General features: G+C 52.7%; 4 non-coding genes across 4 annotated transcripts; 2 read left to right on the forward strand and 2 right to left on the reverse strand.

Annotated features, from left to right (window-relative positions):
• Positions 1-753: 753 nt before the first annotated feature.
• TRNAT-GGU (transfer RNA threonine (anticodon GGU)) lies at positions 754-827 on the reverse strand. The gene has a single exon. It is a non-coding gene; the product is annotated as a tRNA-Thr (tRNA).
• Positions 828-3,549: 2,722 nt separating this feature from the next.
• On the reverse strand, positions 3,550-3,623 carry TRNAN-GUU (transfer RNA asparagine (anticodon GUU)). The gene has a single exon. It is a non-coding gene; the product is annotated as a tRNA-Asn (tRNA).
• Positions 3,624-6,441: 2,818 nt separating this feature from the next.
• Positions 6,442-6,515, forward strand: TRNAN-GUU (transfer RNA asparagine (anticodon GUU)). Its single transcript has one exon. It is a non-coding gene; the product is annotated as a tRNA-Asn (tRNA).
• Positions 6,516-7,468: 953 nt separating this feature from the next.
• Positions 7,469-7,542, forward strand: TRNAN-GUU (transfer RNA asparagine (anticodon GUU)). Its single transcript has one exon. It is a non-coding gene; the product is annotated as a tRNA-Asn (tRNA).
• Positions 7,543-13,275: the final 5,733 nt, after the last annotated feature.

A 13,275-nucleotide genomic window follows, 5' to 3' on the forward strand; every position in this document is an offset into this window, starting at 1 on the left:
AAAGAAAAAAAAGCAACACACCACTCCCGGGAGGGCTCGAACCTCCAACCTTTCAGTTAACTGCCGATAGCGCTAGCCAATTGCGCCACGGAGACAGTCGTGCTCCACTCTCACCACCGTCAGAACATTTCTTCGGAGCTATCAGCCCAAAGAAAAAAAAGCGCCGCACCACCACCGGGTGGGCTCGAACCTCCAACCTTTCGGTTAACAGCCGAGCGCGCTAGCCAATGGCGCCACGGAGACAGTCGTGCTCCACGCTCACCACCGTCAGAACATTTCTTCATAGCTATCAGCCCAAAGAAAAAAAAGCGTCGCACCACCACCTCGTGGGCTCGAACCTCCAACCTTTACGTTAACAGCGGATCGCGCTAGCCAATTGGGCCACGCAGAAAGTCATGCTCCACTCTCTCCACCATTAGAACATATCTTCAAAGCTATCAGCGCAAAGAAAAAAGCAACACACCACTCCCGGGAGGGCTCAAACCTCCAATTTTTCGGTTAACAGCCGAACGTGCTGGCCAATTGCGCCACGGAGACAGTCGTGCTCAGATCTCACCACCGTGAGAACATGTCTCTAAAGTTATCAGCGCAAAGAAAAAAACAACAAACCACTCCCAGGAGGGCTCGAAACTCCAACTTTTCGCTTAACAGCCGATCGCGCTAGCAAATTGCGCCACGGAGGCAGTCCTGCTATACTCTCACCACCATCAGAACATATCTTCAAAGCTATCAGCGAAAAAAAAAGCGACACACCGTCCCCGGGTGGGCTCAAACCTCCAACCTCTCGGTTACCAGCCGATCGCGCAAGCCAATTGCGCCACGGAGACAGTCCTGCTACACTCTCACCACCATCAGAACATATCTTCAAAGCTATCAGCCCAAAGAAAAAAAGCGCCGCACCACCCCCGGGTGGGCTCGAACCTCGAACCATTCGGCTAACAGCCGATCGCGCTAGCCAATTGCGTCACGGAGACAGTCGTGCTCCACTTTCACCACCATCAGAATATATCTTCAGAGCTATCAGCCCAAAGAAAAAAAAGCGCCGCACCACCACCTGGTGGGCTCGAAGCTCCAACCTTTACGTTAACAGCGGATCGCGCTAGCCAATTGCGCCACGGAGACAGTGAGGCTCCACTTTCACCACCATCAGAACATATCTTCAAAGCTATCAGCGCAAAAAAAGCGACACACCGTCCCCAGTGGGCTCGAAACTCCAAGCTTTCGGTTAACAGCCGATCACGCTAGCCAATTGCGCAACGGAGACAGTCCTGCTCCACTCTCACCACCATCAGAACATATCTTCAAAGCTATCAGCCCAAAGAAAAAAAAGCGCTGCACTACCACCGGGTGGGCTCCAACCTCCAACCTTTCGGTTAACAGCCGATCGCGCTCGCCAATGGCGCCATGGAGACAGTCGTGCTCCACTGTCACTAACATCAGAACATATCTTCAAAGCTATCAGCCCAAAGAAAAAAAAGCGGCGCACCACCCCCGGGTGGGCTCGAATCCTCCATCCTTTCTGTTAAAAGCCGATCGCGCTAGCCAATTGCGCCATGGAGGCAGTCGTGCTCCACTCTCACCACCATCAGAACATATCTTCAAAGCTATCAGCGCAAAGAAAAAAAAAGCGACACACTGTCCCCGGGTGGGCTCGAAACTCCAACCTTTCGGTTAACAGCCGATCGCGCTAGCCAATTGCGCCACGGAGACAGTCCTGCTCCACTCTCACCACCATCAGAACCTATCTTCAAAGCTATCAGCGAAAAAAAAGCGACACACCGTCCCCGGGTGGGCTCAAACCTTCAACCTCTCGGTTACCAGCCGATCGCGCAAGCCAATTGCGCCACGGAGACAGTCCTGCTACACTCTCACCACCATCAGAACATATCTTCAAAGCTATCAGCCCAAACAAAAAAAGCGCCGCACCACCCCCGGGTGGGCTCGAACCTCCAACCTTTCGGCTAACAGCCGATCGCGCTAGCCAATTCCGCCAAGGAGACAGTCGTGCTCTACTTTCACCACCATCAGAACATATCTTCAAAGCTATCACCGCAAAGAAAAAAAAGCGACACACCGTCCCCGGGTGGGCTCGAAACTCCAAGTTTTCGGTTAACAGCCGATCACGCTAGCCAATTGCGCCACGGAGACAGTCATGCTCCACTCTCACCACCATCAGAACATATCTTCAAAGCTATCAGCTCAAATAAAAAAAAGCGCCGCACCACTACCGGGCGGGCTCGAACCTCCAACCTTTCGGTTAACAGTCGATCGCGCTAGCCAATTGCGCCACGGAAACAGTCCTGCTTCACTCTCACCACCATCAGAACATATCTTCACAGCTATTAGCCCATAGAAAAAAGCCCGCACCACCACCGGGTGTGCTCGAACCTCCAACCTTTCGGTTAACGGCCGAACGCGCTAGCCAATTGCACCAAGGAGACAGTCCTGCTCCACTCTAGCCACCATCAGAACATATCTTTAAAGCTATCAGCCCAAAGAAAAAAAAGCAACACACCACTCCCGGGAGGGCTCGAACCTCCAACCTTTCAGTTAACAGCCGATAGCGCTAGCCAATTGCGCCACGGAGACAGTCGTGCTCCACTCTCACTACCGTCAGAACATTTCTTCGGAGCTATCAGCCCAAAGAAAAAAAAGCGCCGCACCACCACCGGGTGGGCTCGAACCTCCAACCTTTCGGTTAACAGCCGAGCGCGCTAGCCAATGGCGCCACGGAGACAGTCGTGCTCCACGCTCACCACCGTCAGAACATTTCTTCATAGCTATCAGCCCAAAGAAAAAAAAGCGTCGCACCACCACCTCGTGGGCTCGAACCTCCAACCTTTACGTTAACAGCGGATCGCGCTAGCCAATTCGGCCACGCAGAAAGTCGTGCTCCACTCTCTCCACCATTAGAACATATCTTCAAAGCTATCAGCGCAAAGAAAAAAGCAACACACCACTCCCGGGAGGGCTCAAACCTCCAATTTTTCGGTTAACAGCCGAACGTGCTGGCCATTTGCGCCACGGAGACAGTCGTGCTCAGATCTCACCACCGTGAGAACATGTCTCTAAAGTTATCAGCGCAAAGAAAAAAGCAACAAACCACTCCCAGGAGGGCTCGAACCTCCAACTTTTCGCTTAACAGCCGATCGCGCTAGCAAATTGCGCCACGGAGGCAGTCCTGCTATACTCTCACCACCATCAGAACATATATTCAAAGCTATCAGCCCAAAGAAAAAAAAGTGCCGCACCACCACCGGGTGGGCTCGAACCTCCAACATTTCGGTTAACTGCAAATCGCGCTAGCCAACTGCGCCACGGAGACAGTCGTGCTCCACTCTCACCACCGCCAGGACATTTCTTCAGAGCTATCAGCCCAAAGAAAAAGACGCGCCGCACCACCACCAGGTGGGCTCCAACCTCCAACCTTTCAGTCAACAGCAGATCGCGCTAGCATATTGAGCCACAGAGACAGTCGTGCTCCACTCTAACCACCATCAGAACATATCTTCAAAGCTATCAGCGAAAAGGAAAAAAAAAGCGACACAACGTCCCCGGGTGGGCTCAAACCTCCAACCTCTCGGTTAACAGCCGATCGCGCTAGCCAATTGCGCCACGGAGACCGTCCTGCTATACTCTCACCACCATCAGAACATATCTCCAAAGCTATCAGTCCAAAGACAAAAAAGCGCCGCACCACTCCGGGTGGGCTCGAACCTCCAACCTTTCGTCTGACAGCCTGATCGCGCTAGCCAATTGCGCCACGGAGACAGTCAGGCTCCACTTTCATCACCATCAGAACATATCTTCAAAGCTATCAGCGCAAAAAAGCGACACACCGTCCCCAGTGGGCTCGAAACTCCAAGCTTTCGGTTAACAGCCGATCACGCTAGCCAATTGCGCAACGGAGACAGTCCTGCTCCACTCTCACCACCATCAGAACATATCTTCAAAGCTATCAGCCCAAAGAAAAAAAGCGCTGCACTACCACCGGGTGGGCTCCAACCTCCAACCTTTCGGTTAACAGCCGATCGCGCTCGCCAATTGCGCCATGGAGACAGTCGTGCTCCACTGTCACTAACATCAGCACATATCTTCAAAGCTATCAGCTTAAAGAAAAAAAAGCGGCGCACAACCTCCGGGTGGGCTCGAATCCTCCATCCTTTCTGTTAACAGCCGATCGCGCTAGCCAATTGCGCCACGGAAACAGTCGTGCTCCACTCTCACCACCATCAGAACATATCTTCAAAGCTATCAGCGCATAGAAAAAAAAAGCGACACACCGTCCCCGGGTGGGCTCGAATTTCCTACATTTCGGTTAACAGCCGATCGCGCTAGCCAATTGCGCCACGGAGACAGTCCTGCTCCACTCTCACCACCATCAGAACATATCTTCAAAGCTATGAGCTCAAAGAAAAAAAAGCGCCGCACCACTACCGGGTGGACTCGAAACTCCAAGCTTTCAGTTAACAGCCGATCGCGCTAGCCAATTGCGCCAAGGAGACAGTCCTGCTCCTCTCTAGCCACCATCAGAACGTATCTTTAAAGCTATCAGCCCAAAGAAAAAAAGGCAACACACCACTCTCGGGAGGGCTCGAACCTCCAACCTTTCGGTTAACAGCCGATAGCGCTAGCCAATTGCGCCACGGAGACAGTCGTGCTCCACTCTCACCACCGTCAGAACATTTCTTCGGAGCTATCTGCCCAAAAAAGAAAGCGCCGCACCAACACCGGGTGGGCTCGAACCTCCAACCTTTCGGTTAACAGCCGATCGCGCTAGCCAATTCGGCCACGGAGACAGTCGTGCTCCACTCTCACCACCATTAGAACATATCTTCAAAGCTATCAGCGCAAAGAAAAAAGCAATACACCACTCCCGGGAGGGCTCAAACCTCCAATTTTTCGGTTAACAGCCGAACGTGCTGGCCAATTGCGCCACAGAGACAGTCGTGCTCAGATCTCACCACCGTGAGAACATGTCTCTAAAGTTATCAGCGCAAAGAAAAAAGCAACACACCTCTCCCCCACCCGGTGGTGGTGCGGCGCTTTTTTTCTTTGGGCTAATAGCCCTGAAGAAATATCCTGACGGAGGTGGGAGTGCTGCACTACTGTCTCCGTGGCGCAATTGGCTAGCGCGATCGGCAGTTAACCGAAAGGTTGTAGTTTTGAGCCTTCCCGAGAGTGGTGTGTTGCTCTTTCTTTTGTGCTGATAGCTTTGGCGATATGTTCTGATGGGGCTAAGAGTGGAGCACGACTGTCTCCGTGGCCCAATTGGCTAGCGCGATCGGCTGTTAACCGAAAGGCTGGAGTTTCGAGCCCACCCGGTAGTGGCTCGGCGCTTTTTTTTCTTTGAGCTGATAGCTTTGAAGATATGTTCTGATGGTGGTGAGAGTGGAGCAGGACTGTCTCCGTGACGCAATTGGCTAGCGCGATCGGCTGTTAACCGAAAGGTTGGAGTTTCGAGCCCAACTGGGGACGGTGTGTCGCTTTTTTTTTCTTTGCGCTGATAGCATTGAAGATATGTTCTGATGGTGGTGAGAGTGGAGCAGGACTGTCTCCGTGGCGCAATTGGCTAGCGCGATCGGCTGTTAACTGAAAGCTTGGAGTTTCGAGCCCACCCGGTAGTGGTGCGGCGCTTTTTTTTCTTTGAGCTGATAGCTTTGAAGATATGTTCTGATGGTGGTGAGTGTAGAGCAGGACTGTCTCCGTGGCGCATTTGGCTAGCGCGATCGGCTGTTAACCGAAAAGTTGGAGTTTCGAGACCACTCGGGGACGGTGTGTCGCTTTTTTTTTCTTTGCGCTGATTGCTTTGAAGATATGTTCTAATGGTGGTGAGAGTGGAGCACGACTGTCGCCGTGACGCAATTGGCTATCGCGATCGGCGGTTAACAGAAAGGATGGAGGTTCGAGCCCGGCCGGGAGTTGTGCGGCGCTTTTTTTTCTTTGGGCTGATAGCTTTGAAGATATGTTCTGATGTTGGTGAGAGTGGAGCACGACTGTCTCCATGGCGCAATTGGCGAGCGCGATCGGCTGTTAACCGAAAGGTTGGAGGTTAGAGCCCACCCGGTGGTAGTGCGGCGCTTTTTTTTTCTTTGGGCTGATAGCTTTGAAGATATGTTCTGATGGTGGTGAGAGTGGAGCATGACTGTTTCCGTGGCGCAATTGGCTAGCGTGATCGGCTGTTAACCGAAAGCTTGGAGTTTCGAGCCCACCCGGGGACAGTGTGTCGCTTTTTTTTCTTTGCGGTGATAGCTTTGAAGATATGTTCTGATGGTGGTGAAAGTGGAGCACGACTGTCTGCGTGGCGCAATTGGCTAGCGCGAGCGGCTGTTAGACGAATGGTTGGAGGTTCGAGCCCACACGGAGTGGTGCGGCGCTTTTTTTCTTTGGACTGATAGCTTTGAAGATATGTTCTGATGGTGGTGAGAGTATAGCAGGACTGTCTCCGTGGCGCAATTGGCTAGCGCGATCGGCTGTTAACCGAGAGGTTGGAGGTTTGAGCCCACCCGGGGACGGTGTGTCGCTTTTTTTTTCTTTTCGCTGATAGCTTTGAAGATATGTTCTGATGGTGGTGAGAGTGGAGCACGACTGTCTCTGTGGCGCCATTGGCTAGCGCGATCGGCTGTTAACCGAAAGGTTGGAGGTTCGAGCCCTCCCGGTGGTGGTGCGGCGCATTTTTTTCTTTGGGCTGATAGCTCCGAAGAAATGTTCTGACGGTGGTGAGAGTGGAGCACGACTGTCTCCGTGGCGCAATTGGCTAGCGCTATCGGCTGTTAACCGAAAGGTTGGAGGTTCGAGCCCTGCCGGGAGTGGTGTGTTGCTTTTTTTTCTTTGGGCTGATAGCTTTAAAGATATGTTCTGATGTTGGCTTGAGTGGAGCAGGACAGTCTCCGTGGCGCAATTGGCTAGCGCGTTCGGCCGTTAACCGAAAGGTTAAAGGTTCGAGCACACCCGGTGGTGGTGCGGGCTTTTTTTTATGGGCTGATAGCTTTGAAGATATGTACTGATGGTGGTGAGAGTGAAGCAGGACTGTCTCCGTGGCGCGGTTGGCTAGCGCGATAAACTGTTAACCGAAAGGTTGGAGGTTCGAGCCCACCCGGTTGTGGTGCGGCGCTTTTTTTCTTTGGGCTGATAGCTTTGAAGATATGTTCTGATGGTGGTGAGAGTAGAGCAGGACTGTCTCCGTGGCGCAATTGGCTAGCGCGATCGGCTGTTAACCGAAAGGTTGGAGTTTCGAGCCCACCCGGGAACGGTGTGTCGCTTTTTTTTGCGCTGATAGCTTTGAAGATATGTTCTGCTGGTGGTGAAAGTGGAGCCTCACTGTCTCCGTGGCGCAATTGAATAGCGCGATCGGCTGTTAACAGAAAGTATGGAGGTTTGAGCCCACCCGGGGGTGGTTCGCCGCTTTTTTTTTTGGGCTGATAGCTTTGAAGATATGTTCTGATGGTGGTGCAAGTGGAGCCTCACTGTCTCCGTGGCGCAATTGGCTAGCGCGATCGGCTGTTAACCGAGAGGTTGGAGGTTTGAGCCCACCCGGGGACGGTGTGTCGCTTTTTTTTTCTTTTCGCTGATAGCTTTGAAGATATGTTCTGATGGTGGTGAGAGTGGAGCACGACTGTCTCTGTGGCGCCATTGGCTAGCGCGATCGGCTGTTAACCGAAAGGTTGGAGGTTCGAGCCCACCCGGTGGTAGTGCGGCGCTTTTTTTTTGGGCTGATAGCTCCGAAAAAATGTTCTGACGGTGGTGAGAGTGGAGCACGACTGTCTCCGTGGCGCAATTGGCTAGCGCTATCGGCTGTTAACCGAAAGGTTGGAGGTTCGAGCCCTCCCGGGAGTGGTGTGTTGCTTTTTTTCTTTGGGCTGATAGCTCTGAAGAAATGTTCTGACGGTGGTGAAAGTGGAGCCTCACTGTCTTCGTGGCACAATTGGCGAGCGCGATCAGCTGTTAACCGAAAGGTTGGAGGTTAGAGCCCACCCGGTAGTGGTGTGGCGCTTTTTTTTTCTTTGAGCTGATAGCTTTGAAGATATGTTCTGATGGTGGTGAGAGTAGAGCAGGACTGTCTCCGTGGCGCAATTGGCTAGCGCGTTCGGCTCTTACCCGAAAAGTTGGAGTTTCGAGCCCACCCGGAGACAGTGTGTCGCTTTTTTTTCTTTGCGGTGATAGCTTTGAAGATATGTTCTGATGGTGGTGAAAGTGGAGCACGACTGTCTCCGTGGCGCAATCGGCTAGTGCGATCGGCTGTTAGCCGAAAGGTTGGAGGTTCTAGCCCACCCGGAGTGGTGCGGCGCTTTTTTTCTTTGGACTGATAGCTTTGAAGATATGTTCTGATTGTGGTGAGAGTATAGCAGGACTGTCTCCGTGGCGCAATCGGCTAGCGCGATCGGCTGTTAACCGAGAGGTTGGAGGTTTGAGCCCACCCGCGGACGGTGTGTCGCTTTTTTTTCTTTTCGCTGATAGCTTTGAAGATATGTTCTGATGGTGGTGAGAGTGGAGCACGACTGTCTCTGTGGCGCAAATGGCTAGCGCGATCTGCTGTTGACTGAAAGGTTGGAGATTCGAGCCCGCCTGGTGGTGGTGCGGCGCTTCTTTTTTTGGGCTGATAGCTCTGAAGAAATGTCCTGGCGGTGGTGAGAGTGGAGCACGACTGTCTCCGTGGCGCAGTTGGCTAGCGCGATTTGCAGTTAACCGAAAAGTTGGAGGTTCGAGCCCACCCGGTTTGGTGCGGCACTTTTTTTCTTTGGGCTGATAGCTTTGAAGATATGTTCTGATGGTGGTGAGAGTAAAGCAGGACTGGCTCCATGGCGCAATTTGCTAGCGCGATCGGCTGTTAAGCGAAAGGTTGGAGGTTCGAGCCCTCCTGGGAGTGGTGTGTTGCTTTTTTCTTTGCGCTGATAACTTTAGAGACATGTTCTCACGGTGGTCAGATCTGAGCACGACTGTCTCCGTGGCGCAATTGGCCTGCACGTTCGGCTGTTAACCGAAAAATAGGAGGTTTGAGCCCTCCCGGGAGTGGTGTGTTGCTTTTTTCTTTGCACTGATAGCTTTGAAGATATGTTCTAATGGTGGTGAGAGTGGAGCACGACTGTCTCCGTGGCCCAATTGGCTAGCGCGATCCGCTGTTAACGTAAAGGTTGGAGGTTCGAGCCCACCAGGTGGTGGTGCGGCGCTTTTTTTTCTTTGGGCTGATAGCTCTGAAGAAATGTTCTGACGGTGGTGAGCGTGGAGCACGACTGTCTCCGTGGCGCCATTGGCTAGCGCGATCTGCTGTTAACCGAAAGGTTGGAGGTTCGAGCCCACCCGGTGGTGGTGCGGCGCTTTTTTTTCTTTGGGCTGATAGCTCCGAAGAAATGTTCTGATGGTGGTGAGAGTGGAGCACGACTGTCTCCGTGGCGCAATTGGCTAGCGCTATCGGCTGTTAACCGAAAGGTTGGAGGTTCGAGCCCTCCCGGGAGTGGTGTGTTGCTTTTTTTTTCTTTGGGCTGATAGCTTTAAAGATATGTTCTGATGGTGGCTAGAGTCGAGCAGGTCTGTCTCCGTGGCGCAATTGGCTAGCGCGTTCGGCCGTTAACCGAAAAGTTGGAGGTTCGAGCACACCCGGTGGTGGTGCGGGCTTTTTTCTATGGGCTGATAGCTTTGAAGATATGTTCTGATGGTGGTGAGAGTGAAGCAGGACTGTCTCCGTGGCGCAATTGGCTAGCGCGATCGACTGTTAACCGAAAGGTTGGAGGTTCGAGCCCACCCGGTGGTGGTGCGGCGCTTTTTTTCTTTGGGCTGATAGCTTTGAAGATATGTTCTGATGGTGGTGAGAGTGGAGCAGGACTGTCTCCGTGGCGCAATTGGCTAGCGCGATCGGCTGTTAACTGAAAGCTTGGAGTTTCGAGCCCACCCGGTAGTGGTGCGGCGCTTTTTTTTCTTTGAGCTGATAGCTTTGAAGATATGTTCAGATGGTGGTGAGAGTAGAGCACGACTGTCTCCGTGGCGCAGTTGGCTAGCGCGATTTGCAGTTAACCGAAAAGTTGGAGGTTCGAGCCCACCCGGTTTGGTGCGGCACTTTTTTTCTTTGGGCTGATAGCTTTGAAGATATGTTCTGATGGTGGTGAGAGTAAAGCAGGACTGGCTCCATGGCGCAATTTGCTAGCGCGATCGGCTGTTAAGCGAAAGGTTGGAGGTTCGAGCCCTCCTGGGAGTGGTGTGTTGCTTTTTTCTTTGCGCTGATAACTTTAGAGACATGTTCTCACGGTGGTCAGATCTGAGCACGACTGTCTCCGTGGCGCAATTGGCCTGCACGTTCGGCTGTTAACCGAAAAATAGGAGGTTTGAGCCCTCCCAGGAGTGGTGTGTTGCTTTTTTCTTTGCACTGATAGCTTTGGAGATATGTTCTAATGGTGGTGAGAGTGGAGCACGACTGTCTCCGTGGCCCAATTGGCTAGCGCGATCCGCTGTTAACGTAAAGGTTGGAGGTTCGAGCCCACCAGGTGGTGGTGCGGCGCTTTTTTTTCTTTGGGCTGATAGCTCTGAAGAAATGTTCTGACGGTGGTGAGCGTGGAGCACGACTGTCTCCGTGGCGCCATTGGCTAGCGCGTTCTGCTGTTAACCGAAAGGTTGGAGGTTCGAGCCCACCCGGTGGCGGTGCGGCGCTTTTTTTTTCTTTGGGCTGATAGCTCCGAAGGAATGTTCTGATGGTGGTGAGAGTGGAGCACGACTGTCTCCGTGGCGCAGTTGGCTAGCGCTATCGGCTGTTAACCGAAAGGTTGGAGGTTCGAGCCCTCCCGGGAGTGGTGTGTTGCTTTTTTTCTTTGGGCTGATAGCTTTAAAGATATGTTCTGATGGTGGCTAGAGTCGAGCAGGACTGTCTCCGTGGCGCAATCGGCTAGCGCGTTCGGCTGTTAACCGAAAAGTTGGAGGTTCGAGCACACCCGGTGGTGGTGCGGGCTTTTTTCTATGGGCTGATAGCTTTGAAGATATGTTCTGATGGTGGTGAGAGTGAAGCAGGACTGTCTCCGTGGCGCAATTGGCTAGCGCGATCGACTGTTAACCGAAAGGTTGGAGGTTCGAGCCCACCCGGTGGTGGTGCGGCGCTTTTTTTTTTGGGCTGATAGCTTTGAAGATATGTTCTGATGGTGGTGAGAGTGGAGCAGGACTGTCTCCGTGGCGCAATTGGCTAGCGCGATCGGCTGTTAACTGAAAGCTTGGAGTTTCGAGCCCACCCGGTAGTGGTGCGGCCCTTTTTTTTTTTAGCTGATAGCTTTGAAGATATGTTCTGATGGTGGTGAGAGTAGAGCAGGACTGTCTCCGTGGCGCAATTGGCTAGCGCGATCGGCTGTTAACCGAAAAGTTGGAGTTTCGAGCCCACCCGGGGACGGTGTGTCGCTTTTTTTTTCTTTGCGCTGATTGCTTAGAAGATATGTTCTAATGGTGGTGAGAGTGGAGCACGCCTGTCTCCGTGACGCAATTGGCTATCGCGATCGGCTGTTAGCCGAAAGGTTGGAGGTTCGAGCCCTCCTGGGAGTGGTGTGTTGCTTTTTTCTTTGCGCTGATAACTTTAGAGACATGTTCTCACAGTGGTCAGATCTGAGCACGACTGCCTCCGTGGCGCAATTGGCCAGCATGTTCGGCTGTTAACCGAAAATTTGGAGGTTTGAGCCCTCCCGGGAGTGGTGTGTTGCTTTTTTTTGCGCTGATAGCTTTGAAGATATGTTCTAATGGTGGTGAGAGTGGAGCACGACTGTCTCCGTGGCCCAATTGGCTAGCGCGATCCGCTGTTAACGTAAAGGTTGGAGGTTCGAGCCCACCAGGTGGTGGTGCGGCGCTTTTTTTTCTTTGGGCTGATAGCTCTGAAGAAATGTTCTGACGGTGGTGAGCGTGGAGCACGACTGTCTCCGTGGCGCCATTGGCTAGCGCGATCTGCTGTTAACCGAAAGGTTGGAGGTTCGAGCCCACCCGGTGGTGGTGCGGCGCTTTTTTTTTCTTTGGGCTGATAGCTCCGAAGAAATGTTCTGATGGTGGTGAGAGTGGAGCACGACTGTCTCCGTGGCGCAATTGGCTAGCGCTATCGGCTGTTAACCGAAAGGTTGGAGGTTCGAGCCCTCCCGGGAGTGGTGTGTTGCTTTTTTTTTCTTTGGGCTGATAGCTTTAAAGATATGTTCTGATGGTGGCTAGAGTCGAGCAGGTCTGTCTCCGTGGCGCAATTGGCTAGCGCGTTCGGCCGTTAACCGAAAAGTTGGAGGTTCGAGCACACCCGGTGGTGGTGCGGGCTTTTTTCTATGGGCTGATAGCTTTGAAGATATGTTCTGATGGTGGTGAGAGTGAAGCAGGACTGTCTCCGTGGCGCAATTGGCTAGCGCGATCGACTGTTAACCGAAAGGTTGGAGGTTCGAGCCCACCCGGTGGTGGTGCGGCGCTTTTTTTCTTTGGGCTGATAGCTTTGAAGATATGTTCTGATGGTGGTGAGAGTGGAGCAGGACTGTCTCCGTGGCGCAATTGGCTAGCGCGATCGGCTGTTAACTGAAAGCTTGGAGTTTCGAGCCCACCCGGTAGTGGTGCGGCGCTTTTTTTTCTTTGAGCTGATAGCTTTGAAGATATGTTCAGATGGTGGTGAGAGTAGAGCACGACTGTCTCCGTGGCGCAGTTGGCTAGCGCGATTTGCAGTTAACCGAAAAGTTGGAGGTTCGAGCCCACCCGGTTTGGTGCGGCACTTTTTTTCTTTGGGCTGATAGCTTTGAAGATATGTTCTGATGGTGGTGAGAGTAAAGCAGGACTGGCTCCATGGCGCAATTTGCTAGCGCGATCGGCTGTTAAGCGAAAGGTTGGAGGTTCGAGCCCTCCTGGGAGTGGTGTGTTGCTTTTTTCTTTGCGCTGATAACTTTAGAGACATGTTCTCACGGTGGTCAGATCTGAGCACGACTGTCTCCGTGGCGCAATTGGCCTGCACGTTCGGCTGTTAACCGAAAAATAGGAGGTTTGAGCCCTCCCAGGAGTGGTGTGTTGCTTTTTTCTTTGCACTGATAGCTTTGGAGATATGTTCTAATGGTGGTGAGAGTGGAGCACGACTGTCTCCGTGGCCCAATTGGCTAGCGCGATCCGCTGTTAACGTAAAGGTTGGAGGTTCGAGCCCACCAGGTGGTGGTGCGGCGCTTTTTTTTCTTTGGGCTGATAGCTCTGAAGAAATGTTCTGACGGTGGTGAGCGTGGAGCACGACTGTCTCCGTGGCGCCATTGGCTAGCGCGATCTGCTGTTAACCGAAAGGTTGGAGGTTCGAGCCCACCCGGTGGCGGT

The sequence above is a fragment of the Rhipicephalus microplus genome, unplaced genomic scaffold (assembly GCF_043290135.1).
Source record: "Rhipicephalus microplus isolate Deutch F79 unplaced genomic scaffold, USDA_Rmic scaffold_59, whole genome shotgun sequence".
Taxonomy (NCBI): domain Eukaryota; kingdom Metazoa; phylum Arthropoda; class Arachnida; order Ixodida; family Ixodidae; genus Rhipicephalus; species Rhipicephalus microplus.